This window comes from Calliopsis andreniformis, chromosome 9 (assembly GCF_051401765.1).
Source record: "Calliopsis andreniformis isolate RMS-2024a chromosome 9, iyCalAndr_principal, whole genome shotgun sequence".
NCBI classification, from domain to species: Eukaryota; Metazoa; Arthropoda; class Insecta; order Hymenoptera; family Andrenidae; genus Calliopsis; species Calliopsis andreniformis.
In genome coordinates, this window is record NC_135070.1 from 11,980,832 (window position 1) to 12,008,773 (window position 27,942).

Sequence of the window (27,942 nt, forward strand, 5' to 3'; positions counted from 1 at the left end):
TAGCTTGGAAATCGACTTTTAGGACGATTAGCTGAGAAAATTCGCCAAGAGACGAATCGTGATTTGAGAAGGAAGGGGGTGGTTAAAGTAACGAGGCGGAAACGTCGGAACTGATGCACCAACGATTGAGTCCATTCAGCGTCTGACACTGCACTCGTTGTTCTTGGGACGACAATACCGCGTCGATCGTGCTAAGAGCACTTCGTGATCTTCGATTCTTCGTTCACGAAGAACGCCGACGAACCGCAGCTCGCGAAACATGCACGCAACTTCTCTCGACCGCCTCTGTAATGCCTGCAAAGTGTTTCTTAATCGAGCCAGCTACTTGCTCTTCTCTCGAAGCAATTCCTTAAAATTCAGCCACTTATCGAACAATCGCCCCAACAGCTTCTTCCTTCCATTATGCATCGCGAAGGTAAGATGGCTTCGACTCTTCTAACAGATTCAATTCTCCTTTGCAGGCAACGCTTCTTTAAAGATGATACTCGCCATTTTCATGTACATAAGATGAACCTTTGTGGCTTTCCACTTCTCTTATAATATCAAGGTCTTCCAAGATAAGAAGGCAAAGGAAGTTGAATGCAAGTTATTACACGCTTCTCCAGTATTCAAGAAACTAATCGTGTATCTGGGTACATTAGCTGAGATTGACTTGATTGGGTAATAGAAGACGTAATTAAATGAAAAGCTAATTGATCAAAGAACCTACACAAAGTTGAATGAAATTATCATTCTGTATGTCCTAGAGATTGCCCAGTGCAACTACAGAATTTGTGTTACAGATCCCAGAACTTGATTAACTAGTTGCTTCGCAATACGCTGGCTTTCCATAAGCAGTGAAGATTTATTATATCAATAATTCCTGAACTTTAGTAAACACAGTTTCCCATGCACCATCAGTTAACCTACCAATTACATGATCAGAACCGAAAACACAGATGTACAGTTGTCCAAGTATTCCTATTCCCCAGTTCAACTACAATAAACGGATTCCAGGTCCCCTCGGTCCCCAAAAGTTAAAATCGCGAGGCAACCGAGAAGAAGATGCCTCCAGAAGTCACAGAAAACTTTCAACAAAGAAGGGTCGACCATCGAGGCGCGAATCTCGTTAACCTTCTCGACGATATCTCTCGGCCAGTCGAAGGACCAGAAGATATAGAATTTTCATCGGGCGAGTAGCGATGCTCGCGAATGCTCAGCCCCCTGTCGACCTATCGCGTTTCCGCAGGAGTGAACGAAACCGCTTTAACGCGACTGTAACGAAATGTCTCGCGAGCGCGCCAACACGCCGCCAGATACGCCTGGCAGACATATTTACCCTGTAGCCGCGATAATACGTTAAGCGGCCTCGAGAAGTAAATGTAGCAGCAGCGAGGGCGTCGAGGCGCCGACGTCCCCCGTTAGTCGCTCGATAGGATTGTATCGGTTCGAGTGTGAAAGATTCGTTATTGTGCCTGGGTAGCTGGCGTCGAGGAGATAAGCAGGACGGTCGCCTCCTCGGCCACTGCCGCTGGCTGTCGAGCGAATTTTTTATTCGGCCGCAGTTCCGCGTGGACGCTCAAATTACGAGGCAAGTGGCTCGAAAAATTGAAAGGAACGGCTCGAATCTAGTTGGACGACCGGTTACGTATGCCCGCGACACATTGCGATGTTCACGGACCGCTGGACTCTCTGAGGGAAGATCACTGAAACGTGTGAGCCACGGCCTCGCTTGACGTAGATTTCACCACTTTTCACGGCCTCTTCCTCGAGATCTGCTGCGTTATACCTGTAGATGACTTATGGTAACGTTTGAGCATTAGAAATTTATAGCTGTGTGCAGGATGCTTGGGGGATCTGTTGCAGGAGAAGTTAATTCTTCAGAGTTTCTCTAGTACCCGTATTTTAGTACACATAAGAGGATTATAAAGCAAGAAGCTTACTGAAATTAGTTTTCTTTTTTAATATATTCTCCTTTAATTTAAATACACTTCTTATCTATATCTGTCGATAAATTCTTTGGACTTTAAGAAACAATTTTTGTGTTCGTCTAATTTATTCATTTCGAGATTCGTTATTTTACAAACACATTGACACATTCTCGAATGCTGAGAAACTAGGTAGTGGGTTTTGGTAATTGGACAAAGTTTCAGACTGAGGAAGTGTCTCAAGACGCTCGACCACGTAAACTTTGAATGTCTCTCGAAACTTTGATTGGTCACTCTACTTTACAGACCCAACATTTCAATTTCCCTTTTTGCCTATCCCTATTACATACTTTCTCAAATATACAATAACCACAGACATTGATAAGTACATTGCTCTCCGACAGTCCAATAAAATATAGAAGTTCCTCAAAGTCAGACTCCACTTTTTGCAAATGACATCGTCACAGAAGTTTTTGCCAAACGCAAATGGAACAAAGTTACACGCAACGCCATAACTAACATCTCCCAACAAAATCTCCCTCGCGACATAAATAAATTGTAGCCTGCAAGCAACTATCAGCCGAAACATCGCCGCAAACTTTGCTGCATGGTGCGTCCAGCATACATAAAATCTAGCAAAAAGTATCTCCCCTGTGGCGGTTCAGTCTCCTGCACCTTACCTCACGAGCAGAAAAGGTTCAGCCTCGAACAAGAATCCCGAGAACTCGAAGTTCCTTGCCGTCCCTGGATAGAGTATTTCGACGTAGCCTCAGTGCCTCGAACGCTCTCGAAATTCCCATCGAGCGGGATCCATCAAAGCGAAGGGGGTCAACCGATAACGAGTCAGCCGGTTTGTTCGCGTTTCGAAAAAGGGGCCGAGAGCCGATCGCGAAATGGCTCGATTACAGCCGGCTCACTTTGTAGCAGAAACATGCAAATCGAGCCGCCTTGTCATGGAAATTTCAATGATACCAGCAAACGCCCCGAAACGCCCCCTCAGCCCGCGAAATTGTTATTCCAACCTTGGACCAGAAAATTCTCCCGGATGATCGCGAGCAGTCGCGTTTAAAATTGAGGCTTCCCTTCGGAGCGAGGGGTCGATTGTCCAAAACGGATATTAATTCGTCCAGGAAGAGGGGATTGCACATCTTCGCGGCTCGTCGTTCTTTTCATGCATCCTTCCCATGTTTCTTTCGCCTTTTTTTGCCCGCCTGAACCAGCTCGACCATTTTTCATTGAGGCTCGGAGAGGAGCCGATTCGAGACAGCTCCGCTGACAGAAAGGGCGAAAGAATGGTACAACGAGAACGGGGTGGTGCTCGAGGGGAAAGGGTCGACGAAGAAGAGAAACGTGGATGCACGGGGAGGGCCGAAAATCATACTGCAACCGAAAGCAGGCCGCCGCCGCCCAGCGACAAGATGAATTCCATTCCATTTTTTCCGCGCCACGCAGACGTTAAACCGAGTTTCCGCAGAGTGCTTCCAGACGCTCCTAGGTGAATTACGCTTGCCAACGTTGCGTCGCTGCTCCCTGTCCCTCTGTATCAGCCGAGAGACAAAGGGTCCAGGGAGGTGCGCGAAATTGGATACCAGCGAAAAAAGATACCACGCTCTTGAGGATGTTTAGACACGGAATTGGTCGGCGCGTTTTACTCCTTCGCAATTTGTTCACGGGAGCGACGTACCATGACAAGGATTACACTTATTCGAATGTGACGCTTTTAACCTTTAATTACACCGAATGCTGCCTTCTTCCATCTTCTTGGCCTCTTCCAAACGACGTCACGAGATTAAGAGTAGCCTGTGTTGCGTACGTCCAAGTACACGTTGTATGCCAATTTAATATTGTACCACTGGTTTAATGAGAGTATTTATTTTATCTCTAGATACAAATATCCCTACAGATATCTAAAGTGTTCGGTTCGAGAGTTAAGCGAAGTCTGACATCAGAAAGTCAATTTTCTCGAACACGAAACGTGATATCAAACATTTTAATTCTATTCTTTTCGTCTTATTTTTTTTTCATGTACAATTACGCCCTTTCTGGCTGTACCACCTGTTCTGGGACAACCTGTATTTGAGTAATTAGCGAGACTGCGTCACAACTGCGCTACGCCGAGCGTTCGTCTGGAAAGGACGCGTTCGTTGCGCATTGTTTGTCAACGAGAACGCGAAATGCTCGTGGTTGTAATTGACAAAACGAAAGCTGAATACGTGACAGTACTTTTACACTAGCGCCTCACTGGTGCGCGATTTCGCGTAATTTATTCCCTAAATTATTCCTCTGTATTTCAATTTTGGAATCATTCTTAAGTATCCTTGAAAATTCTATGTTCGTCGAGGTTCTAGTCTTCCAAACGAGCCTCGTAATGAGGGGGTCGACAGTTTCGAGCTGGCAAACGATGAGACGAAAACTATTACACTGGTGAAGTTAACCGGTCGGCCAGGATACGAATGCATATGCAAAAGAACGGGCTATTTCCTTTTTCGATGCGACCCACCTGCATATTCATGAAAGCGCGTCGCGAAAAATCCTGTGTAATTTCAGAGCTGCATTTGGACACCGCGCGACGTAATGGCCGATGTAAATTCTACGACTCGAGGAATACGGAAATAATGCTTTTGTTGGTCGATCGTCTGCTCGTGCAATGATGTTATTGAGGCTAGGTCTAATGGTAGCCTGGGTGCATGGTCGATCTAAAGATAGCTTGTGCTCTAACGCAAATGAGTTAATAAGTGAACCAAGTCTAATTGTGGTCATTACGTGCAAGTCTTGAACACTTTTACTATTGTCTGCTTTTTGAAAATTCGGTTCTCCTGATAAGAAAATAAGGTTATACAGAATGAAATATGTACTTTCAATTCAGTAAATTCGATTCGTTTAATATTTAAGGAAGTATTGGTTTGGATAAAAATTAGATACTAGGTACTGTTTGAAAGAGGTTATTTTATGTATCGTTTGTACTTTTCCCTTTAGAAACTACAATATAACAAGGCACAAGTGCATAAGACTGAATTGCAGTTCAAATCTTCAATACCAGTATCTCGAAAATAAAATATACGATATTCTTTTTTGCTTCACAGCTACACAGATGTTAACTATCTAACACATTCATTCCTTCCTAGTTTCTGTTACAATATTCAGTCTAAAACCACGAGAAAGATATACACTGTCGAATTTCTATTCGAACCGCGTCACAGCTGCGTTAACAAATAAAGCAAGATATTTTACATCGTCCCGTGCACGTAGCCCAAGAAAGCGTAAATGGACTCACGGAATTCATCCTCACGTTCCACCACCTGCCGGACGTTGGAACGCCCGCGACAATTCGATTTGGCACAGGACACGCCTGCGCGAGGGTGGAAAGTAAATATTAGCTGTCGCGTACAATTTAATAAAGTATATCTACCGCAGACGCGGTTTAGTTTGGAATACGAGATTCAACCTCCAGCCTATAATGTTTACATTGTTTCTAGGCCACTGAAACGATGCCACTGGCGACAGTATAATCGTGGCCACGGGTTTCCGGTGAGCGCGCTAATATCCGAACGCCCGCCACGAGGGACCTTCGAGAGCGGGCAAATATTTTGCATAATCGCAATTAACGTAGTTTTCATTGAAGGGGGATCTCGCTCTAAGGCGACCCGCTCGCCCCTTAATCCCTCTGGGATAAAAGGTGGGATAAATGAGAGAAAGTTTTATCCTGCATTCATTGAAGCAGCCCCCTTTTAGAATCGGTAACTCAGCGGCACTTTATCGCAGGAAAAGCTAATTCCTTCGCTGCCTTAAATTTCGGTATACTCCAGCGGCGACTGTCAAGAGAAAAATCTTCAAAGAATAAAACGACTATGGTTGACCACTGCGACACACTAGGTACAGGATTTCATACGATAAACAGGGGAACCTAGATGAACCGTTTGCACAGTCTCTAATTCCGAAGATACCGCGGACCATATCGAGGTAAAAAGTTCAGTGGGTCAAAGAGAGGCGGAAGGGTGGCCCCTCGGCCAGCCGTGTAACGAACGCGAAATCTGTGACCGAGCACTGCGGAATCCCCGTGAAACGAACAAATTTCTCCGGGACGCGACCGTTGGAATGGATTAGCAATTAACGACGGCGCAACACGCGTTTGGACACGCCTCTTGCTAGGTGCCAGCCGGGCTGGGAGCAAACCGTGGCATTGGATTTCGGTCAGGGAGCACCGATCCCCGCCGGGACTCGTAAAAGCGAGATGAAAAAATACGACGAGCGCTCGGTGACACGTACTCCTCGGGGAAAACGGGTTTTCGGGGGATCCTGGCTGCGTTTAGAGATGCCACCGAGCTTGGTTCGTTGTTGATTTCGGGTACGATTGGGAGCGGATGAGTGTGGATCTGAAAAGTATCGCGAGAAGAGGAATGGATCTCGATTTCTACTGTGGATAGCGGTTCTGGAGACTACGCTGTTGTTAGTCATTCGTGTGCTTAGTACGAGGCACTTTAGGCTTACGATGCTTTCTAAAATGCTTGTAATGAATACAGTTTATTGTGGTATTTGGAAACTTTGAATCGACAATAGTGTCGGGAAGATTGATGGACCAGATCATCACATAAGTATTGCGATTTGCCTGGCAGCATTTCAAGGCGAAGGAATTTTTATCAAACGGGCATTGGAAAGTTAGTGGAAAAATGATGAAAGGTTGCACAATAGAAAGTAAGGAAAAGATATATGCTTCTATATTTCTCCTTCTACGAATATGAAAGAAGATTCGTACTTCTGACGTAGTTCAAGATCGAGGAAAATATTGAAAAAGCAAGCGAAATTCAATGTGTTAAATATTTCTGGCTCAGTGTTTTCAGACTGAAACCACATTTTCGTAGCTTCTCATTCAGTTAAACTGAATTTTTACTGTATCTTTCTATCTTCATACTCTCAGCCACAGAGGGTTAATAAAAGCACCTAGACCTACATAAACATTTATCAGACTTTATCTTCTGACCATCAGATACGTGTAAATCAAATCTATCTGCTTCCTACTACATTCCCCAAAAACTCACTAAAAGAAGCTGTACAGGAACCCACAGATTCTATCATCGTAGATCTACGCCACGAGCCAAACTCTCTCTCTCTCCATTAGATACCAAAGCACAGACCACGCCCAATAGGATTCTCCAGCACCCTAGGCGAATACAGCAACTCAGTCGTTGCGGTGCATTCACTCTAAGTCCTCCTTTAGCAGCGATTGGGTTAACACGAGCAATCGACGGCTGGTCGATTAACCGCATCGAAAATAAAATGATATTTCGATAGGATGCGCGTGCTGGGGCGTCTTTTGATGGGTTTCGCGCGATCTGCTGGCTCGTTCAAGGGAACGAAGCCCCGCCAACCCCTGCTCCCGTGTCACCATCGACATCCGCAGTGCCGTAGCTGGCGTCCAGCCAAAATCCTGCACATGCAGCCCTCTCTGCGCCCTGGGCCGCTGCTTACTAAATCGGGGTTACCCGGGCTTCTAGCGGTGCGTCTTTATCGCGGGGATTTTCAGCCGTCCGTCCATTCTGGAGCGGAGCTCGATGATTATTAGACGGGGATTCCGTTAAAGCGCCCACGAAATCTCGGCATTTCCGGCTGGGGCTCGTAAAGAGCCGAAAGAAGGCGGGAACCTTCGAAGAGTGACTCGAAAACGGGACGCATCGACGTTCCTGCGACGCCCAAGTCGGTCAGCCACGGAGGACGAACGGTCGTCAGTGTTCTTTGATCGCGATAAAACGCTTTTCAATCGTCCCTTGTCCAAACGTCCGAACGCTCGGGGGCGTTTGGAATTGCGAAAGACCGCCCCTCCTCGCCGTCACGGGTTTTTGTTTAGAGCGTTCGATAGAATTAGAGATCCCTCGCCATTGCGTCACGGGGTGTCCTCCTCGGCGAGAACGGATTCCCCCCGAAGATTTACGATGCAGTCCGATGAAAACTATTTATCTTGTAATACCCAGCCGCGATAACGTCCCGAAGAACGGCATTTACGTCCAGATGCCGATCGCTTCCCGTCAATTTTCTCTTTATCTCTGCCGCTTTTTGCCCGTCGCTTCGCCGTGTCAATGGAAGAAAAAGATTGCGCTGTTTATCCGCGAGAAACCCGAGAACGGATACGCATCTACGATCTAACGATTTATCATCATCGGCTGGATGCTATGCTGGACTTTTGCTGCTGGGAGGTAAACGCGTGTGTTAGTGGCAACGTGATCTTTTGGGGAAATTGAAAGGAGATAGTCGGGCACTGTTATTGTATTTTAGGGTAGCAGAGAGTTAGAGGGAGAAGAGACTGGTAATGATCGTGTGGCTGTGAAAATGTGGCTAATGATAGCGATGTAGCAACTCGAGGACTTGTTTAGTTTGGAACTAAGGAGTTTCAGTCGCTGGGGACGCATAAGTCGAAGGAAACATTTCTTAACTTTGACAATAGAGTTATTTTAACGTAATATAATGCTGTTAGACTTTGTATGTGTGATATTAAATAGGTCTAAGATTACGTATTGCTATGATTAGAACTATTGGTATGACTAGAATTAAACTGTCTTTAACTATAACTATGGAGTACCTCTAGAGCCATCATTTGTAATCATAGAAAGAACACTCTGAGGGGATATGGCTGCTTATTGTTAGGGAGGAAGAGCAAAGTATCTTCTTGAGTAGAGGCAAGACAATTGTTAGTACTAAGAAACTTTCAGTAAACAGTCATCTTTTGTTTCGAGATATCCTATCGATAACATTCAGAGCTAAGAACTTAGCCTTTAATTTCTACTTACTACATTGCTACAATCCAACTTTGTTTAAAGGTCCACGGCAAATCCATGCGCGGAATTTCATTGTGCTTACGAACTTTCCCTTTGAAAACTTCCTCCTTTGAAAACTTCCCTCGAGAAGCGACCAGCATCGCGGTCAATTTTATAAATATTTAATCACGTCGAAGCAACTTTTAACATTTCTGTCGTGAATTCGCCGACGCCGACGGGTCGAAAGGCGTTTTAACTTTTCCACGCATCCTATTATTAACAACAGTCTACTTAGCAAGAGTGTTCCTTGTATATATGAAGTAATTCAACTTTCGACGCGACAAGGAATGGCTTGTCTCGAGAACTTGCCAGGGCTAGATCGAAGGCTGAGCTGGCAATCGCGCGAGAATATTAAACGCTGAAGTAAGTGTTTAATGGCGTATTATTAATACACCTCATTTTCGATTTTCGAATTTAGGATTGCATATATTTCGAGTAGCAAACCGCATGAATAGAAGACTGGTCTTCACGAAGAGGCGTATCGATGCATTTTCCAGTTAAAACCAATTTCCCACTCGTCTATTCATTAAAAAGGAATGCTGGAAGCGCTCTGTCTAGAGAGCACTCTTTATTTACATAAATACCATCGTAACGATCGATCGTGGGACCAAGGGAGACTGGTCTCCATAAATACGCGAAAGGAAAACGCGCTCTGTGCTGTCTAGCCACCGTTCTAATTACACGAGTAATTTGCGCCACGTGCACGCTGCGAGGATATGATTAAAAACACGAGAAAAGGACCAAAAGGTAGCAAAGGAAAATTGAATATCTTTGCGTAGCTTCGGTGAAACTGGCACAGCAATTGTTGCGAGATTCCTTGTTGGCAAAATTAAGATTCTGCGTTTTTCTTTGCTCTTTGAGGCTCCCTCTCCCCGACGAACATGCTCCTCTATGGAAGCATCGGCTTGGAAGGGCTTGCACAAGCGACGACGAGATATTTCTCGCGTTGCCGCTAAAATTCGAATACCGCGAGCGCATCTTCTCCGTCTCATATTTCCTAGCGTTCCTTCTTGCCGTCAGAGTACGCTCGCAAAGCTGAAGAGTCTGGCTCCGTTATCACACTCTCTAACGACTTTTTCTTGCGAATTTTCTTACCACCACCCTTCCTCGACGAGCCATTTCCATATCTTTCGGGGCCATCTCCAGCATCCACGTTGTCTTTCCCGTCCATTCCGACGTGGATACCGACAATCTGTTGTTACGACATCCACCCACGCGCCTGCTGACATTTTTATGTACTTCAAGCGCGCCTCCCTGGGACCCAGCGAGCTTTTATCGTAATTTTTGTGCATCAGGGAAATTCGATGCCCGCTAGAGTGCTGGCTCGATTGTCAGCGCTTGAGAAACACCTTTTAACCAAGGAAACTTGAACCTAGGTGACGAGGCTCGTCGCTTCGAAGTAGTTGCAACACTCGTTGCCCGATCGAGCACCAATTAGACCTCTCTAATCTGGATCATTGCGCCCTTTAACGTATTTTACCTAAGCTTGTACAGCTCTCGGAACAATCCCTCCTAATCCTGGGTATCGTGTTAGACTAACGAATCCTTCTGCGAGTAAGTCATATGGAAATGCAGGATAACGAAGAAATTAATCTGGTTAAACTAGCATAACGATCATCCTTGAAATTTAGTCGAAAGTTATGGGCCGAGTTGATAGCCTCGACTGAGCCAGCTTTTGTGGTGTCAGAAACACTAGTTTTATAATAATTCAATCATTCTCGTTACCCATAGTTTGGAATTTCTGTAACTAAAGAGACTATTAATATCAAAAGGTACTGTACGAGCTTCTAAAATATAATTTTATATTCGTGTATATTGACAATTACTCCAGAGCATAAACTTGTTCAATGTGTTAAGCCCATTAACAAATATTCTAAAAGAAAATTGTTTAGTATCTAGAGCATCTTATATACTCCTCTCGATACCGAACAACTAGTTTACAAGAAAATTCAGATGATATAATTATGTGTAACTCACCCTATTTATCACTCCAAATATCAACTACGTTTTACATTTACAGATTCCCAGTTCCCACTGCAATAGTTAATGTAAAACAATGAAAAAGTACGCAGTAGAGAATTCAGGCCACTTCTACCTTCTTTTTCTCCCTCGAAAATCAGAGAGTGCTCGCACATGGGAAAATACCCTTTGATCAAGTTTCCGCGATTTTCAAAGCACTCCGCAAAGCAAACGTGGCCACTCCGGGCGGTCTGCTCCACGAACGCAATTACAAATTCGTACCTGCAGGTAATTACTGCCGGGTGGACGTAACGCGTCAGGATTTCCGTCATCCACACTGATACGTTTTTTCCCCGCTATCGATCGCAGGCCCCACCGTCCCGCGAACACTGCTCCACGTCTCTCCCGTACTTTTATTCATTTCACCCACCGTCGATTTACAGCTTATCGCGCAACTTAACATTTCCCGTATCGCGGCCCCTTACATTCCCCCTCGACTGTTCCTTTCCCTGCTGCGAGGTAGCACGAACATTTCCGCTCTTAATGCCGCCATTGTTAATCATTATCACTGGTCTAGCACCGCCGCTCCACCGCAATGATCCGAGAATTTACTGCGACGAATTTACACCGCGCGTAAATCAGGGGTGCGTTTCTCGGTCGAATAAAAGCGACGATATCCGACTACCAACGATGCCACGGTGAACCCCTGCTAATTCACGAATTTTCCACCAACTGAACTAATGTCCCCGCGAAACGAGCCCTCGTCTATGCTATAATTCATGAATAGAAATTCCAACGAATCGGCGACGTATTGGACATCAATCGGAAAGTAGCCACTAGCCTCGAACGATAAAACTTCTGGAATTCTCTCGTCGCCTCAGTAAATTTTATTTGACTCGCGTGTCCGTTTAACCGCGCAATAAAAGCTTTAAGGAGACCGCATAATATAAAAATCCAGCGGCGAGGGTCACAATTTCAACCCTCCTCGCCGCGCTTTAGAAAGAAGGAAGTGGACAATCGAGTCGGTCAAGAGCGACGATAATAATTCTCCGCGGAGTCCCTAGGAAATTCGCGGAGCCGACACGGCTCGTTGGAAATTTTCTAGCTCGGCCATAAACCGAGGATCGAGGAAAAGAGCGTTTTAGCGAATACTAACGTATGGCGTCGCATTTAAGACCACTTCGAGCTGGCCACCTTTTTGGAGACGTGTCGCGGGGAAAGACCCTTGAGAAGAGGAGAGTGGATGATCGAAGGGTGAGGGTGAGAGAGAGGGTGAGAGAGAGGGTGAGAGAGAGGGTGCGTGGGCGAGTGGAAGAACGCGAGATGTGGGATACGCGTGCTTTATGATCAAGGATATATTCCGCCTTCGTCTTCGGCCACTTTATCCGTCTCGTGGAAGGTCGGCTAAGTACGTTTGATTGTAAGCTGCCTGGGCTGGTTTAAGGCTGATTTACAGTAAAATGGCGGTGGCGTGGTTCGCGCGCACGTGAGTGGACTTCGACCATTCTATTCCCGAGCGCGAAGCTGCTGTTAGTTCCGCTGCAGCCGTCTGCTTCCTTCTCTTCTTCGTCTGCTTCTTCCATTGGGTTCTTCCCTGCTGCTACCCCCGTGGCTTTTCACTTTTCCTCCCCCTCCAGTTTATCCGTGTTCAGCCAGAGAAGGCGGACACCAGTCAGCCAGTCGGTCTACTCCAACTTCCCCGAATATCCGTGAGCTTTATCTCTTCCAGTCTCGTTGCTACCCCGTCCCAGGCCGTTGCTTCTTCTTTTCGCCCATTCAGAGTCGGTTGCTCGCACGAAATTTTTCCCTCTCCCCTGCTCGGGCATACAATTTCCGCGGCCAAGCTTCTCTTTATTTACCTTTCCACCTTGATTCCTCTGTCTGCGCCTTTCTCTCCTCGCCCGCGCCTCTTAAACTCTTCCTTTGTCCCGCCTTCTCCGCCACGCTCTCCTCCTTCGATTCCTCGATAAAAGAGTTCCTATCGGGGTATGTAAGCGCGGAAACCAGCTACTTCCTGTTCTCCCTCCGTCTCCCTCCGTCTCCCACCGTCTTACGTGCCTTTCATCCTTTGCTTCTCGCTTCTCCCGTGTCCTCGATTCAGCCACCGCTAAATCGATTCCCGTCGAGGAATGACAAGCCGCGAAATGGAAAACGCAAAGGGGAAAGTCGAGAGAGGAGGAACTGAGGGGGGAGAAAGGGAATGGAACCGAAGATGGAAAAAAGGCGAGGGTAACAGTGGGAGAGAAAAAGAGAGGTAACGGCAATTAGGGGAACGATTGAACCTTCCTTGAGAGGATCATCCTGGTACTATGTAGTCGTGGAGCAGCTCGATCGGTCGTTCGACGTGAAATTAAATGACCGCCGCTATTTAGACTCGGATGGAACAAATTGCTTGACCCCACTATCACCACGTCCCTGTTCGGTGATTGGGTTATGGTGGACGAAGGTCGACTCGCATATGCACGTTAAAGAGATTATGCCTTGTGCAACGTTGTAGCCGAATTCTTGTGAAGAGTCATTTCATGGTAATTGCACTTTCATTGAGTGGTCAGCTCAAAAGTTGGAGGAATGAAATAGCGGTTTTTTTATTTTAGCGAATATCAGAACGAGTATGGAATGCTAAAAAGTTGTCTAGCATTCACTACTATGTTATTATGTATGTATCGGAAATTTTCCAGGACTGCTACTGATGTTGATAACTTGGAGTTGCATAGAACTAATCATAACTTTTCAACAAATCGAGATTTTTATGTAAAACTTTAATTAAGTTGCAAATACGGAGTAAAATTTGTCGATATCGCGCTTCATCTTCTAGAAAATTAACTTCGAATTTTAGCTGAGTAAGCGTGCATCAAAGTACAATTTTAGGCGCTGGAGTATACAGGGTGAGGGGAACGCTTCTACTTTGCAGTAGATGTAATCAGTGGTCAGACTCTGAGTGTTCCTCTTACCCTTCAAGCGCCTGTAACTTTACCTCTATATCAGAGTTGGACCTTTGAATGAATTTTTTCGGATAAGTTCTGCTTCAAATAGAAATTACGAATAAAATTACTTATTCTTAAACAAAAGAATTTTAACAGGAATAAAATTATTCCCATACTATTGGAAGCAGAAAACTACCAAGGCATTTAAAACAGCATTCATATAAGCAACTTTTTCGAAATTTCATCTTAATAAAAATTCTTTCGGATAACACTCACTTCTGTTCCGTGTACTCGTAACCCAGTTAAAATTTCAAATAAATTTATCTCAAAAACGAAGCACCATGTCAACGAATGCCACGCTCCATTTTCGACTTATTTTCTCAAGAAGAGTCGTCGTCTTTCCGTTTATACTGATTCTCGAACGATCTCCGTAAATTTCTAGCTTAATACATGTGCTTTAACACGGTACATAAAACAGGCAATAACAAGACGTCGGTGAAAGAAATTCCCAGCAGTCTGTAGTAACAATCCAGTCGATTCTCGAACGCAACACGACGGTATACGTTCCACGGATGCGCATTCAAAGACTTCTTTAAATCAATTGAACCCTAACATGGGTCGAAAGGGAGCCAGATTGAATTCGCTCTGCATCGGTGTCACGAGGAACGACAGCGATCAAACGAAACGGTCGGGCGCATCACGACTCAATTTAACGGGAATATAAACTAATGGGATTTTTTCGAAGTAGCCAGTACATCTTTATAGAGGCGTTCCCGACTCGGGCGACCAAATTGCCGCGTATAAGTCCTCATACAGCGAGGGAAATACAATAGAAAGCGCGAGACACTTTATCTACCACCGTACGTTCGAGTTAAGCTCTCCTCGTTCTGGTGTCGCGTAGATCGTCATTCGAACTTAATTCGCCGATATTAATGCCGCTGACCGTGCACGACTGCACGACACGTCTGAATATTTAAACAGAGAAGGATCAAGAGTGTTTCCCTTGGAATCAACGAATAAACTCGAAAACTAAGCAAATATTCGCGCGTAAGATATTTTATAGCCCTTAAATCCCGACTCCACTTCCGAACTGGGCCCACGTGCTGCGAAGCACCCCTCCGTATATTCCAACGAAATAAGCAAGAATACGCGGAAACTCGGGCACGAAGCGCGAGACAAGAGGCAGAAAGGAATCGGAAGGTGAAATAAAACGGAGGCGATAGGAGGCTGGAAGAGCGGGCGAAAGAACGTACCGATCGTCTCAATTCAGTCGTGTTCGCCTAACTATAAAGTTGTTCTTAAAGTATTCCCATATCACCGCCGTTGGTATGCCAATATAGTGGTCCCTGGGCTTTGTCGCCCCTTCTCATTCCCGGACGCAGCCCCTTCGCCGACGTATTCCCTCATCGACCCGGCTTAGGAGACCGTCGTCTCCCAGGAAGCCCCCGCATACCCGGTTTCGCACGTGGTGGTATGTCTGCATACCATCGAGATAATGATTGGCAGCAGGACTGCATGGAGTCCGACCGGCACGACGACGACAATCCTCGGCAATTCGTGCCGACCTGGACCTGGTCCCTCTCCAGGCGATATTAAACCGAATTGGTTGGCAGTCCTCGGCTCCCTGTGATTCCTACGTGTACCCGATATTCCGCGAGAGCAAAAATTTACCACACGCGGCAGTTAGGGGCCCTTCGGATGTAATTAAGCGAGCTCGGTTGCTGGGATTGCTAGTGATCTATTTAGAATAATGTGGTTTGAGTATGATACTTAAGTTCTGTGATAATGGCTGGATTGGTCATAGAGGACTCCAAAGGGGATGATCAGTTTTTTAGAGTGGCGATTGTGAAAGATGTTTGTGGAGATTTTTGTTAGAGAAATTATAATGAGGAGAGTTTTCTTTTAGAAGTGTTTCTGCATACATGTGTTTGCTATGACTTAAGAAAAAATTATTATATCTCTTGAAATATATTTCATAATAGGTATTATATGTTAAGAAAATTCTTAAATATTATGCTTATAATTTCTCTTTCAACCAGAAACACACATTCGTAAGAATTAACTAATTGTAAGCTACTATCTTTCCAAGTACTACTTCTTTCCCATTCAAGGAAATTTATTGACCTAGAGAATGTTCCATATCAGAGGATTCACTAATTTTGAAATCTCATAATACTTTCACACAGTCATTTCTACTCACTTCTACGATAAAAATGTCTACTTATTTTTATCTTTTTACTAAAGAAACTGATGGCTGTGTCGTAATATTTCACATGACTTCCCTTTAAGTATGCAAATCTCTGATATCGAAGCGGGCTGCTAAGAAACCTTGATACTTCAGACTGTAATGAATTAAAGGCAACGACGTCGATTGAAACTCTAAAATAAGCTACCCAGAGACTTCTGGCACTGCAGTAAATATTTGCAGCACGTTCGATGGAATTCGTCTGTAACTCTAGCCACCTTGCGTTGATCGCGTCCGAGTGTTTACAGAGTTGGACGGGTCCATCGGAGGCGAGCGCGTGACGCTGCCGCTTAGTATTCCGAAACATGAATTAGTGGTGTTCCATCAACACGTCTATCGTTATTAACGTCTGTAATCACCGAAACGGCTTAATATCCTAGACAGCGTGAAATTATCCTACAGGCGTCACGATTACGCTCGTATATGACAAATCGTCGCACAAATGACATTATACAGAAGTATAGATTGCGACCTCTTCGTTAAAAAAGGCAGTGAATTCGACGGTTTTAGATAGGCGCATTTCAGGGAAATCAAGCCGTGTTTGAACAGCCTCGCTCAATCAATGGAACACCGTGATCTGTGCGTTTCAATTCAACGCAAATGCAACCAATACGTTTCTCGTCATTGTTGTTCTGCTCGAATACGATTAACGATTAGCGCGGAGTGTGTCGTGCGGGTTATTTTGATGGTATAGAGTGAAGTAAAATGGAAATAAATTAAGATAAATTGAAAATATAAGAATGATGAAAAATGCCTGTTCTATAAAAAACCATACTGTTATGCCTCGTCATTGTTTCGTGAACTTTGCTACTGCTATTCAAATGTCTTGCAGAATTATAAGCCACGTTATAAAGAAACGATATTGTACATGTGCAAGATACTATCGTGTGAAAAATGAAAGCTCTTTTTGTAGTTGAATATTGTTCAATTTTCTAAGTGGTTTTAGAAACATATGAATCTTGTGATTCTGTAACAAAAAGGCTACCAGTTTCTAAGACGATAGCCGACAAGTAGTTCCACTCTCTCGCGTCTGATTTTATCGGCGCTATGAAACTCCTTTAGGGATATTGATCCTGACGTCGAGTTAGTTAGTATCGACGCTCAAGATAATACCGATACGCTTGTCCCCAGCATCGGTGTCTCCTTTCCATCTCCTCCGATATCGCTATCAAAATGCTATTCGATGTCAAAACAAGTACCCAAATTTGGCAAACGAATGACACATTGCTCACCATCCTCTACACCCTAATCACAGTCACTCGTTCGAAATTACGCCGAGCATATCCAATCTCGATATCCCCCATCTGTATCGACAATGTCCTATCCTTGCTTTCGCCATGGCACGGCGAAGTGAATCGACACGAGGCGTTGCGAGTGCTCACCAACGACATGTCGAACGAAGACAGGAACAGAGGATTTAGGCGAATCAGTATCGAGGCGATGCGAAGCCACGGTGTTAGGTTACTTGTTTACTCCCGAGTACCAGGACGTTCGATGCATTATTCAACAAGCGTTTGTATTTATCAAGCCGATAGCTAGGGCTCGGGACCCTATGCACACACGCTTGGTGAACACGCACGCGTTCCCGTGCATTCCCCTAAACAGGTGAGAGATCGTCTCGGGTCTCCTCCGATGGTCAGCATCCCGCGTGAATGGAAGTGGATTGCAGATGTTTATGGATTCGGTTGTTTCCTTCCAGGCTTCCAGTCGTCCGACTTACGCGCCATAAGTCAGCGACGCTCGACTGGTTTACCGCGAATAAGGAGCTCCAGGATTTTCTTTTCACTTAAGTAGCTCGCCTTGTCCCGCCTGTTCGAGTATTGTTCCAAGCTCTTCTATCTGCTTCAAGTCGTAGCCGTGTCGGGACTCGGTTTACCTCGCAGCACTCGCGTCGATTACAGTAGCAATTCAGTGGTGTCTTTAAACCACACTGGCGACGGAGACACAACATTCTGAACTGTCGAGCGTTGAAATTTCTGTAGATTTAACAACGGAGAGAATAAAAAGCCAATATCTCAGTGCGTGGTTCCTCAGACGCACTAAATTTTATGCTGGAACCTGAACGATGACTGCTACTAAGCTTCTTGGAAAATTCATTTCGGAGTCTCTAACCATTCTTTTAAGAGCGTCAGGTTTTCTGTGACGGACTAACGATGTTAATCAAAAGTTTATTAGCTATATTGAGAGCTGGAAAACTTTGGGGGTAGGAGTGACACTTTTCTAAATTAAGACTTCGGTCATTTAAAACTGTCTTCTTCGTTTGAAAAATATTAATCGGTGCAAATTCGTCTAAAATTCGAGTGAAGTGTGTCTGACTAGGGACTTATTCTACTGCAAACGTGCATTAGTTGTGCTACACGCGTATTTTAAGCGTTTTCTCAATCAGTAATGACTCGGAAACGAATCCTGAAATGCAATTTCGTCTTATTTTACTACATGAAATCGCTCCTTAAAATTTCTGAAACCTGTCGTCAAATACATAAGTTAAATCTTCTATACATAGCCTAAGCTATACCAAGAATTACAATTTGCCAAAGAATCCACCGCCACATCCCCAACACATATTTCACACTGACAAATTTCCATGGACTGTCCCTCCGTGTCATTCGAAAATAATACAACACCTTCTATGTTAACAACGGATAAAAAGAAGGGTGGGAATCGCTTCTGATAGCTACGAGAAAAGCCCAATAAATCTTCGAGTTCTCGATGTCTAGAAGATGAAGGGTGCGTGTTCCTCCTCGTGTTTATCATGCCCTGCCCTATGCAAAACGTCTAGCGATCGCAGGGGGGTGATAGAAGAGGGAGTATAGGTATAACTGGAATGGATCGTGGGAAGAGATATACGAGTGGTACAAGCTACGATAGAGGCAGACAATGAACAAGAAGGTAGACAATGAGCGAGCGACTCGATGGCAAGGGGAGCCGACTGAACGGGTGGCAAAGGGTAAGTTCGATGAGGGTTCACGTTCACCGACAAAGCCAGTCGAAATAGCGGGAAAAGCTGGCCCTGACTTTCGGTCCTAAGGTGGCATCTTACGTTCGACCTGCTGCCGTTAATGGGTCGGAGGTCGCGGGTTCTATTAACTACAAACCGCAACTAGACCCGCTTCTAAGTACAGCCAATAAATTATATCGCTCATTAAACGAGGCCCGCGCGCGGAATATTCCTTAATGGGTTCTCGGTGCTACGCGGAATGCGTGCGTTCCAAGACGCCTTCGCGTTTGCTAATTGCAATTTCGCTTGAGTGCAAGAATGCCATTGCCCCGCACCCTTTCTCTTTCTCCATCCGAGCAGGTCTTCTGCCGTATCTGGCCTTCGTCCGGGAGAATTTTCATCCTGACTTACGTTTCCATTTCGCTCGCGCCAAGGAAACAATAGTCGGAATTGAAACGCCATCGAATCACGCTCCCCAAACGAACCGTTATCACTGACCGCGCTCTTTTTGTCCCCGAGCTTCTCCAAACATTGCGCCCGGCAGGATTGGATGAACTCGGCAGAGTGACGATCGATCATGATCGATTTTCCAGCAAACACACACCTCATCGCTGAAATCCACCGTCGCTTTGCATTCGTCCCGCTCATTTGAAATCCCAAGATTTAAAGTCCAGAAAGAGGAAGCAAGCGTTTCTTAAGTATACTCTACATGAGGAGACATATCTCCCATATCTCGAGGCATATCTCGCGGCTAGTAACAGGACCAAACCACATCAAATCATTTTGAAAATTTCTTATTCGATCTCCAAACAATTCTAAATGATTTCAAACTCATCAGACATTTAAAGAAATATCGCGAGGCAAGTCTCAACCTGTACGAGATATTTCTATGGCTCTAAGGCAAAACGACCAATGTCACATTTTGAAGAAATTCGAACTAAAGCCTTAATTGAGATCAATAATATACAATTTCTATTTTCAGAATGAAAAAAGACCATTAAAGGAATCTTTCCACTTAAAAATAAAGGTTCAAAACGGCCCAAGTCCATAAAGTATACAGTATCGAAGTTAAAATCTCCAAACACCAATATCTCTAAAACAAAAATATATAACTTCTGTCGTGTTGCCTTAACCACAGATTTTAGAGACCCAGCAAAGTGGCCTGAAATTACAAGCTCGTTCTGACCTACTGCCGTCGATTTATCTCTCGCGTCGACGGCCCCCCTGGATTGGATGACGCGCTCCAGTCCCAGTGCGTGGACTGGCTCCTCGAGGAGGACCGATCGCGTTCGAGGAAGCCCGCTGGAAATATTGCGTGCGGACTGCGGGCTGCTTCTCCGGGCGCAGGGGAGGGTTGTAGAGGCTTCAGAGGGGAGAGCAACATTTTTCTACCCTTCTCTGTTCATGAGAACCCCTTCCGACGATCGCGGAAGCACGCCCACCGAGAGTGGCTGGTGGGGAAGTCGGTTCTTGATAGGGGACGCCGAGGATGCTGGTGGTGGCGGTAGTGGTGGCGGCAGTGGTGGTGGTCGCCGTCGGTGCTGGCAAGTGAAGTCTGACCGAAACGACGCCAGTACCACTGTCGCCAGCATCACGAGCGCAGCCACGAGGCCAAGTCATGGACATACTGGGTATGTCCGCTAGAAAGTCAAGCATGCACTACTTAGCCTCTTCACTTGCTCTTGTTGATTCCTCGCGGCCGCACCGCGATCGCGTCGGTGCTTTCTTTTGCTCCGCTGATCGATCGGTCGATCCTAGTACCGCGACGCTAGAACAGTTCTGGAGCCTGTCCCACCGTGTCCCATCGCGCGCAAACCCTACGCTGCTGTTCTTCGTTTTTCTTTGTACATTCGTGTGATAGTACCGCAGCTCTAAGGGACTGGCTCCATCGAGCACCACGTTACACCTGCCTCGTAGCGGCGAACGGAACCAGGTACTGTCGATTAAGCATATCTGTCTCTTATTTCGTTCCTTGCTCGCACGTTCTTGAACCTCCGTCGAGTCTCTCTAGTTGCTTTCGGTTTCGATCGAGTTCTGATCCACGATACGTTGATGTATCTATTTTTTTTTAATTCTTTTTTTTCGAGAAGAATTCTCAGTGAAGAGTCATCGTATAAGCTCGCTAAATGTATGCTTGCATCGCTTCAGTATCCGCTAACGTTCGAGTTTAATTCGAGAACCAGACCATCTGTCCGTGGATATTGTTTCTGTTGTTGTGAAGTGTCTCTGTTTCATATAAGTGTCTTAAGTGTTTGTAAATATATTTTCATTACGTATCCTATCTGACTAAAGCTGATACGCTTCCACTATGACGAGGAAACTCGTTCCAATTTACGTCGACGACTGTAACCAAACTCTACACACCGTTCAACTCAACTTTCTGAATAACTGAATTCCTAGCGAACCAATGCCTGTTGTCACCGCCATTGAGCTTCAAGCTCTCGTTTCGACGATGCTCTGCTCGACACTGATCTTGAAATTGAATAAAACGTCGCCGACTTAACGCGTCGCTTCTCCCCTTCTCCGGTTTTACATATTTTTTTCCATCGTCGAGCCACTCCTACCACCTTCCAATGCGCCAGTAGATACGGGGCGAGAATAATACCTTGGGATTGTTCGCGGAACGAAATTTAAAACGCTCTCCAGCTTACAAACGGAAGTAGGAAAACCTCGAGCACTAGCTTCGACGGAAAACAAGCGCATTCCGCGATATTCGAGTTGCGAAAGTTTGCTCGTTACCGGCCCAGGGAGCCGTCTGAAAATGCATTCAAATTCCGTCGAATAAATTCGGGTTCGCGTGGAACGCGAAAAACTCAGCGACTCTGTTTAGCGAGTTTCCGTGGCATAAATTCGAGACGCGGCAGTCTGTGCCTGGCCCCTTTATCTCTTCGAAATTAAAAGAGAGACTGGTCTTCCATAGTGTACTCTCTCGGCAGCGATTTACCCGCAACCCGCCCAAGCGACGACCTAAAGAGGCGAACTTTCCAGCGTCGTCTTTCGGAAGAGCGAGGGTCAAAGGCTCGTCGAAACGAATTCGCTGAAACGTTGCAGCGTCAAACAGACCCGACGATTTTCCTCTTCCGGAATCCTTCTCCAGGTCTGGTCGAAGCTCCGATTCGTCTGAGGAAACATCGCTGATGCCAGGTCCTCCAGTGTTCTCTGTTTACGCGGGCAAATGCTCGTGACAAGCCGACGTCGACGAGGCGACATTTTCCTCCTCGACGTCCCTTTGCCACGAAATTTTCCATCCACTCCCGTTTTCCTGCGCCCCTTGTGTTTCGCAAGTGTAAGTGCTCTCCAACGTGACTGTCTGCACGCAGCATTTGGCGTGCAGCGATTCCAGACGGGAACCTGCTCTGTTTTTCTTTTCGGAGATCCAAACTTCCGTTCCATTGGCTACCTGATCGATAAAGCGGTTCTCCGTGCTGAGAATGAAACGCGACTCGCAGCGGGAACGAACAGAGGTGATTCCTAGTACGAAAACAAGTCGGTAGCATGGGAGGAAGTTACTTCTCGTTACACAGAACTCTTTCGCTGAAAATTTATATCGGAAGAGGGGGATTGTGATGTGAACTCAAGGAATGATTACAGTATTTCTTCGTTATTAGAATGGAGTTATGTTCACTACGAATTGTAATTAGTTGGAAGGAATTAATTCTACTGTAATATAGTCTCGTTTGGAGTCTTAGAGATTCATCCATATGGAATTACAATTACACAAAATATCAGTTAATTACGAAAGATACTAGGATTTATTTCTCTCCTTATCAGACTTGTTTTCAAGTCTTACGTTTAACTCTTGTTCACTTTTCTACATTCTAATACAAAAAGCAAAATAATTGAATTGAGTAACAGTAAGTACCTGCAAGTCTGAAGACTATATTTTAAGATACTTGATCCCACCATGCAATGCATTTTACCTACTATAGATTTGAGATTATTTGAAAATGATTTAATATACGAATTCTCTTATCAAACTTGTGAGACGCTGTACATGTATAATTTACAAGACAATAGTGACTCACTAGTAAACGAATGGACTCCTGAATCGTGTCAGTATATTGTCCTCGTTAGAGAACATGAATCTGTATCTAGGAAACACTCTGTACTACCAAGTGGCTATACGATCCATATATCACTAGTGTTTCTGTATTTTTGTCAGGATGCTTGAAACGATGTTGGTTTCGCATACCCGCGCCCACGCGAATCAATACGTTACAACAAGTCGTAAATAACGTGTCGACAAGCTAACCGAATATCTCTCCGTTCGTTTCTAACTGCATACGAATCTGGCGATGCCGACCTGCATTGACATCCAAACTCCTTGTAAATTATTACCGAAGAGAATAGCGTCTGGAACGCGTTGGCGGTGTTGAACGCTTGCGCGATAAATATACCAGGGGACAAAACACCGATGAAAGAAGATCGCTTGGAAAGAATATTCACAATGAGCGCGAGGGGGAAATCATTGATACCGCGACGAAGGAATTGAGTGGAGGACAGAGTGGGGCGGGGCAAGCGAAATTTTCGCTTATTCGACGAAGCTGGTCACGTAACGAGCAGGAATGTATGCGCGACGACACGCGCGAAATCGATTGTCTGCGTGGAAAGAGTCTGCGAAAAACGTGACCCTCGTAAACGAAGTTTGTTTGCTGGGGAAATTAATTTTAGAAGCAACCACGCGCGGCTCAGCCTCTGGTCGCCCTTCGAAAATCACCGACCCGTTACCCATGGAACAGTAGCTTAGGTTTGGGAAACTGTTTTCACTGACACATGCAATTCCTCGACAAGGAACGAGTTTACGTGTTCGCTTGTATGCGTGACATCGACCGTTTCATGTGCAGGCTAGCTGTAGTTTGGAAAACTAGTGAAGGATCTGCTTTAAACGATACGCTAGTCTCAACGGCGGATATTTACCGATAATTTTGTAATTTGTAAAAGTTGAGATTAAAGATCGCAGATATTTGAAACGATTAAATGGTGAAACATAAAAAAAAGTTGAGGAATTGTTCATTTGGAAATCTTAGAACTCAAGAATTTTTTTAAATTAAAAATTTGTATATTTCAATATATATTAGGATATATAGATACCTGAATAGCTGAAAATGTGCATTTAAAAAATTTAAATATTCGAATTTTTAAAACCTGAAAAGTAAAAAAATTTTAATTTGCAGTTCTCACTGCTGAGTGAAAAAAATTTGAAAATTTATATATCAACGTAAAAGCTTGAAATTTAAAAAATTGAACATTTCGAAATTGAAAAAAAAAACTGTTTCAGAAGTGATCTAAAATTCCTCTAGCCAGAAAGGTCAGAGGCAACTGACAATCTTGGTGATCCTTCGAAATTGAAATTTAGATTCGGTTCGTGGGACAGATCGTCCGACGCCTGTTTCTCGTAGTTAACAGAGAGTTAGGCACTCTTACCCGCTCCTGTCCCATTCGAGAATAGAGCGTTATCCGTTGTGGATTTAATTGGGATCAGGTCAGAGACGCGCGAGTACCACAGCGAAGTTGTTCCTACTTTAAAGCGCTCTATATTTGCGAATGTATTTCACCGAGACAACTGCAACCGCATTTGTTTTCCAAATAGTTCCATTTTGCAATATCGCCAACAATAACGTCCCATTTTACGATGTAATGAAACCTTTGCCGAACAAAACAAGCAATACCTCGCGAATTCGCTTATACTGTCGTATAGTTGAACTTTTAAAGATAGAACGACATACTACAGACCGTATGACTATACTCCAGCAGTGAAAAGGATCAGACATCTATCGGATTAAACGAAAAGACTTCTGCATTTGTCGTAATAAATGACACTCGAACGCGTTCTGTACTGTACTGTTGAATTTATCGAGAGCTCGTTGCGGGGATTTTGCAGCGAATCGATACGCGTCAACTGCAAAAATGTTCGTGCAAATAGCAGCAGAATTCCTTTAATCGCGTGTAATTTAATTGTTCCAAGCATCGATGCAACATGGTCGTGTCATTGTATTTATACGCTGAAATACAATCACAGACAATGCCGCAAAATTATTCATCGAGTATCGGTTTGAAAATTCCTCGGTTATTATTAATATTCCTCTTAAACTCGCGATCCCTGGATTTCCTTCGATCGAAGTGTTACTTAATTATTACTTGTTTTTCTCGTAAGTCTTCTACTGTTAACTTTGCCAGAACAAGCCTCACAAAGTATTCTCATACGCGTGCGAATTTCTCAATCGATACTCCAAGTCTTCAGCAAAAATAGAAGTCGACGCGACAAAGTTTCGTAAGTAACGATCCAAAGAAGTCTCCTTTTGAATTTTGCGTCAGATAGTAAAGATCGTGGCACAATTCCTGACGTTCACAGCCAGCTAAGAGAACTCCTTGGAGCACGCGTAACTTTGCATGGGAACCTGCGCGGAAACTTGCGACGTTGGAGTTTCAAGAATTTTCGGGGAGGAATTTCAAACGTTCTAACAAGCTGTGGTCGACGCAGCTACCTTGCTCATTAGTTTGTTTAACGCTCTTTGAATATCTGATACCCGTTGATATACTCTTTCAATGCAATATTAACCTGTTGACCGAATTCGTGTGAATATTCCACTGTATATAGTAGTATTAGTCAAAAATAGTTCGTTCGAAGTATAAAGTTTCATTCTTTACACTCATGGGCATTTATACGAGAATATTAATACTTGTTTTCAAGTTTATGGTCTCTTATCGAAACATCGACACATATAAAAAATTAATTATATGCAATTTTAATAGATGAAATCTAATAGCTGAATACATCCATTTTTAACCCTTTATTTACTGAATTTTTAGAGTCTCAATATTATATAAAGGATTAAGTATTTCGTAACATATTAAAATCTTTTTTCTTTTGAAATGAATCGGTTAACAGGTTAAATATATATGTATATATAGTAAAGGGTTGAAGTTGCAACTCACCGATGATGAGCTCCTCCCCTAATTGGCTGGCGAAGACATCTCCAGTGCCAGTGAGAAGAAAGAACTCTAGAACAAAAAAGCAACACGTTAGCGCCAATAGTAATTACCTGAAAAAATAATAAGTACGTAACTAACACCGAGTAATTCTATTTTCCATTTTTTCCATAGTAGAAGTCAGTTTTCAGCCGTCGATATTTATCACTGAATAGAACAGGGAACCTGCGTTATTCTTCGAAGAATAATCAGCGAACAATAGGAAGATACTAATTAGGAGATTCTAGCGAACGTTACCACGTGACGCACGTACCGAAGCTCGTTAAATTTTGAGATAATTAATGACTGAACGGTGTGACACGCGAAAAGGCGACCACCATCGACAAGCATCGACTCCGCGACTCTGAATCGAAATTAATTTGATTCCATCAACGATAAAAGCTAATTACATAGTCCGAACCATCACGTTGGCTATGGTTACGTTGTTAGAGGACTGTATACGTCATGTACATTTCAAGAATAGAAAAATATCCGTTGTCATCAGTGTCAATGTTCCGTTATAACTAGCTCGTAACTGAAGAAGCTCTCAGTTGTTTAATCAACGAGCAGAGCTCGAGCTTAGCTACCCTGACAATCAGAACTCGCTCGAGATTTCCACGTGAAACATCCTCGTTCGTCGAACTTGCTTGATTTACAGAGACGACTGGTCGGTCACGCGCGTGCTAGAACGCGCAATTAGAATCGCCTAATCGTTAGATCAAAGCAACTCGATAGCGTTCACGCGAGAGAACTCGGAACTATACAATTAATCCTCGAACGTGAGGATTATCCTTATCCCGACGTAACAATAATTCTTGCTGTATTTTACTCTGAGCCAGACTATCCAAGCGCTTATCGCGTTTTGACCCCTCGAGCACTCGGGAATAGTTTAAAAAGATTATCTGCTCTGGAGCACCTAACCCCCGAAAATGAAAGAAGCTTGGATCCTATCGACGGAACAGTCTCTCAGAGAATATTCAAACTTAATTACATTATCAAATTCTTTGGTGAAAAACTAGGAATATATCATCTCAATCATCTTATGGGGTAGAATTATTATCATAATTAATACGAAATTCAAAATTTCAAAATTTGTATTTGTAGTTTTCGTATACCTATGTACATACTTCAAATACCTGTGTCAATTTTTTGCCAGGTGTTATGCCTAAATTCTGATCGATTTCCTAAGAAACTGATAAAAGTGATTTACTGCAGTACTCGATAAGATAAAAGCAAACATGAAATGCCTCCAATAATATATTAAACAGTTATATCAAAATATAACTGCTAACATGATATCGCTACTCCACCTCAGATACGCTGCTAAATCGTCACCGGAAATCTGTTAATTCGTATTCAAGGATCAACGGCCGATCGGCTGGCATGCGATCCCGATGTCACGTGCCAGATCTAACCGAACTGCTGAGGTTTCCCTTCGACCGACCTCGACGGGTTATGCGTCACAAAAAAATAGAGTCTTTACGTGCACAAGCTGTGGCCTACTTCTCACGGAAACGACCCTCCGCGTCAGCGGTTCCCAAGTCGCCAAACCGCCTCTGCCAAACGGCGAATTATTACATATTCACGTCAAAGTCGGACACGGATTTCGAGAGCAGCGAAAGCCCGTGCGTTTTGAGAAATTCACGCGCCAAGCCACGCCGAGAAGCCACCCTCGAGAGGCTCGCGTTTCCCGCGTCGATTCGTTTGCACGACGAAACGTTCTCTCGCGAATTAACGACGACAACGAGGTCCGTAACCGTCTCGCCTCGCGTTTTCGCACGCTTTGATCTTAAACGTCGCCACAATTTTCGCCCCCCTGCCAGCTGCTAGCTCGCTGCCGTGTGACCCATATTTTTTTTTTAACGATACTCGTGAACCAGCCCACGGCATCGCGATAAGCGACGGTAGGCTGAATGCAGATCCTTGAGAGGAAACCCTTGGCGAAAATGAATCAATCTCACATCGTCGCGACACACTTTTCACGGTGTTCCTGAAGATATAAAACTAGACTTCGTATACGTCGTAAATAAACGACTTAATCTCTTTTTCTTGCGTCGCCGTAAATGAGGGAGGATTCGGAACGATGGTATGGGACAACTGCCTCGCTTGCCTCGAGTTTCGACGAAGTTAACTAAGCTTCTTACCGATAAGTTTATTAGCCGTCGGTAATAAAATATTCGACCTGCTTGGCTCC

The 27,942-nt window shown here is 44.4% G+C and overlaps 1 protein-coding gene and 1 long non-coding RNA gene across 2 annotated transcripts in view; one reads left to right on the forward strand and one right to left on the reverse strand.

Annotated features, from left to right (window-relative positions):
• The window catches only part of Cpx (synaptic transmission protein complexin), a 265,288-nt gene that overhangs the window by 194,578 nt on the left and 42,768 nt on the right, over nucleotides 1-27,942 (forward strand). The window lies entirely within an intron of this gene.
• LOC143183856 (uncharacterized) overlaps nucleotides 1-27,942 on the reverse strand; it is a 69,387-nt gene that overhangs the window by 11,567 nt on the left and 29,878 nt on the right. The window contains exon 2 of the long non-coding RNA XR_013002671.1: nucleotides 25,716-25,781. This is a non-coding gene — a long non-coding RNA (uncharacterized LOC143183856). The remainder of the gene's footprint in view (nucleotides 1-25,715; nucleotides 25,782-27,942) is intronic.